Below are 4,310 nucleotides of genomic sequence, written 5' to 3'. Positions count from 1 at the left end.
ATGTATAGATATCTGTATGCATGTATATATGTGTACATATTACATGTACATCTATATTTATATATATACATCTACACATATGTATACATATACATGTATGCATATACATCTATATCTATATCTATATCTATACATATACGTGTACATATACATCTATATGTATACATATACATCTCTCTCTCTCTCTCTCTCTTTCTCTCTTTCTCTCTCTCTCTGAAAGTATCTGTCATTACAGTATCGAAATGTGATTGTTTCAGTTAGTGGAATAGTTTCATTTTTAACGTGAAAGTATTTAACATGAGTGTTTTTGTTTCACTTTTGACACGTAATACTTAAATAGAGGAGGAGATATTATGCTGCTATGGGCTCGAACTATGTATGAAGTTAAAAATGTCTTTTTGACTAAAACACAACTGGAACTCTAAGTAAGGCATGTGTAAAATTTGAATGAAATTGGTTGCGTAGTTCTCGAGTTTTAGGGATTCACACACACAGACAGAGAGACAAACAGACAAACAGACAGACAGACAAACAAACAGACAGACAGACAGTCACACACACACACATTCTCATTTTTATATATATATAGATGAAACAAGAGATCTGATTTCATAACATGTTTTGTATTTTCCCTGACGTTTTTAGCGACATATCATTTAAATAGACAAAAATATAAGCTTGTTAATAAGATTAATGAGATGCATGAAGTTAATGAGGTGAATGAGATGTAAATATGCATCACGACTGAATCTATGTTTACTATTAAGTAAATATGGACGTTATTTTACGATGATTGTAACCGGGGATATGAATATTTGTTCTCTTGTTCTACCCAATATCATCGAATTTGGTGAGTATATTCCAGAAAATAATATTCATTATACCGTGAAATCTCGATTCTATGGGGATTGCCTGTATTCAGCGTCAATAAATACCAATAGAGGAGAGTGCAGAGAAATGTTCGGTTTATTTGACGTGCGAAGTGAAAGGGTTCAACGTTTCGTACAGTTCTCTTCATTCTGAGAATATAAGTGTTATCACTTGGACCGCATATTAGAGAAATATACTGTCGATAATATTAATTAGATTTCTGCTAAGAAAATTTGATATGTTTAATGCCGGGTTAGAATTATGCATTTTGTGTTAGTTTGAATTGTTTGCCATTTTATGAAGCAAGGATATGTATGAGCTTAGTATGAAATTAACTGTATTTTAAGTCGAATTTAGTGACCTATAACTATTGTTGTTTAGGAGTTTCCATTGGATCAAACACTGGTTCTCAGCATTTCTGACAGTAGATGTAATTACTGATAGTTTGTGCATTCTCAAGGTGCCTCGTAGAGGGATAAAACTTGGAAACCACAGAGTAAGAGGCGAACTTGTTGAGCACATAGACATACCTTTGACCTGCTGAATGAGATATTGTAGGTCCCATTTATTAAGTTGGGTGTAGTGAGTTTACATATCTTGGCCAATTCTCAAAAAACAAGACGTGTTTAAGCACCGGTAAAAGATACAGAGGACGACCCCAGTGCGGTAGTGGGCTATTGATTGTAGAGGGCACGCAGTGGATTAGAGGGGTATACTTCTCGTTCATGAGGTATCATTCTGCATATCATTTTGTTCTTATGGGTAACTATAATATAGCCTTGGAGACGTTTGTATTGCTCTAATGTCGTTTTAAATTTACATTGTAGCAGTCCAAGAGATGTTCTCAGCTGATGTAAATAAAAAGCTTTGAAAACAAATCTTAATGTTTATATGTAAATCTTGATTGTCTTATATATATGATATTACCATTTAATTCATATGGCTTGTCTAATGGCAATATGATATTTCCAATGATGGCAACTTGCCGAACTATCGTGTTCTATTGGATATTATAAAATAGTATCGAACGTTTAGTTGCCATGGCATATTTTGTGAGAGTCGATATGAATATTGTATGTTTTGTATTCTTTTTTGATAGAAACGTCAATTAGTAACTCAGAGACAGGTAGCATTCCTTTACTGAAATTAAGCCACTGTGTTTACTATAGGCGCAATAATCACATTCGTTTGTGAGAAAAACGAAATGTGTTTTCTCACAAAATTAAATTAAGTGAGAAAACAAAGCTGAATAAAAGTTAATTCTTAGGATGTAACTACTTTCATGCGATTTTGGATATTTGAAATTGGATTTGTTTTATTTCTTTTTTGTCATGCGTACACTGAAAATATCGCTTGAAAGTCACTAAGATATTTAAAATAGAAATTTATTTGGACTGAGGTCAATATTTACACAGCCCTTATTCATGTACACTGCTTAATATTAACACAAATACCTCTTTTTTCTATTGTGCGAACGGTATTCAGATTTGGCGTGTGTAGTTTAGCTACATTTTCCAGTTGCTTTCTGTTTCTGATATTTGCACATAATTTACACAATATATTCAGTTTTGCTTTCTATTTACTTTTCTGTTGCGATAAATCAAGCACATGTTGTGTACTGGAAATAATTTCATGAGATATGCGTATCCTCAAAATTACTTGATCTGATATATAAGGAAAACATCAGGGTATTTACATAAATTAGCCAACCCATACAAGGGAACCAGATCACTTTTGACATTTATTGTAAAGGATTCATTAAGTAAATTATATAATGAACGTAAGGTCAATTTCCTCGACAATTGTTCCAACTAAATTATTAATGTCACCTATGTGTGGGTTTGTGTATGAATTTCTGCGCATGTATGGATATATTTACTTTTCTATTTATACTAGGAGATACCCGGCGTTGCACGGGATTACAATGGCATTGTTTGTATATATTTTACAGTTATGTTGAAGCAGATGATAGCTTATCTCATGAGCAGGTAGAAACTCTTTAACCTTGGTTGGAAATCTGTCTAGGAGAACGAAATCTCCGAAAGAAAATCTTAGGCCTTGGAATTTCCTGGTTTTGTCAATTTCCATGCCATACCGGCGAAACTCTTCTTGGGCCAATAGGTGGGGGTAGTGCAGGGCAAGTTACACCCACTGAAAATTATTCATCTCCACAGGTACTGCCTGTACTCCAAATCTTAGTAAAATCATTCAATTTGTAGGCTGGCAGTAACCTAAAAATGCAATTGTAGCTTATTCTAAAATGTCTCAAAGAACAGAACTCATCTGCAGGTATTGGTGGTCCAAATTAGAGATGCAATCTATGTGGGTGTCTTTTCAGAACATTGCCTAGTTTCAAAAGCCACATCAGACGCCATGATGGTGCGAAGGTGTAGGTACAGGACGTGGTTAAACTCTGTGTAAGCAGTAGAAAACTACCACCATGTATGTATGTATGTAAGTATGTATGTATGTATGTATGTATGTATGTATGTATGTATGTATGTGTAAATGCATGTTTATATATTTTGAAATGTAGTTTTGTGCGTGCTTATGTCTGTATTTATTTATATGTAGTTAATCTATATTTTCAGTTATTGAAATCTGATTGCTTACTGAAATATTCTGCATCGTTATTCATATAGTTAATTTCAATACGTGTTTCGTTTTAAATTTCAGGCATTAATTCTTCCAGTTATTGCATTTAGTCTCAGCGTATTGGTCCCTTCTTTTGGTAAGTATTTGCATGATTTCTGCCGTTTCTTTAATATGTATAATCATCGTTATCATTTAAAAACAAAAAAAACTTTCTTCCTATTACCTATATGAGTATTTATAGATTTATATTTACACACGTACGCATAATTAGGAATGTATATGCGCACGCATTTAAATATAAATATACGCATGCACCAACATAAAAACACCTACGCACCAACAAATATATATACACATTTAAAGAGAAAACAGCATCTACAAATAATATGTTTTCAGACTTACTGCAGTGAGGAAATCGTACAGTGAATAAAATACTTATCCCTAAACCGATGTATTTTTTTTGTTTTTTTTTTCTTCAAATTGTCTGATGTATATTCCAGTTGAATATTATTGATGCGAGACTCACGTATCAGGAAGAACGGAAGCTTTTAACTATCGGGTCATTTACAGATTTTTAGTAGCAGTAGAGAAGTGATTTTAAGAGAGGTCTACTAATTTCATATACAGATGTATACATTTTAATCGGTTTATCATTGAACTATCTTACGAGGATCTGTTTTTTTTTTTTTTGGTTTTGCTTCAAATGCATTCCTTCAGATATCTGTTTCTTGGTATATTTCCGATTCACTTTAAAACTTTTGAGTTACACAGATACATACACACATACACACACACACACATACACACACGCACACACACACACACACACACACACACACACACAC

The 4,310-nt window shown here is 33.2% G+C and overlaps 1 protein-coding gene across 2 annotated transcripts in view; it reads left to right on the top strand.

Moving 5' to 3' along the window:
- The window catches only part of LOC106870527 (BAI1-associated protein 3), a 1,007,871-nt gene that overhangs the window by 204,277 nt on the left and 799,284 nt on the right, over positions 1-4,310 (top strand). For both annotated transcript variants that reach the window (XM_052968680.1, XM_052968681.1), the window contains exon 3: positions 3,547-3,601. The gene's annotated coding sequence lies outside the window, so the exon portion shown is untranslated. The remainder of the gene's footprint in view (positions 1-3,546; positions 3,602-4,310) is intronic.

This window comes from Octopus bimaculoides, chromosome 6, assembly GCF_001194135.2.
Source record: "Octopus bimaculoides isolate UCB-OBI-ISO-001 chromosome 6, ASM119413v2, whole genome shotgun sequence".
Lineage (NCBI taxonomy): Eukaryota > Metazoa > Mollusca > Cephalopoda > Octopoda > Octopodidae > Octopus > Octopus bimaculoides.
This window is presented reverse-complemented; position numbering and strand designations above follow the sequence as displayed.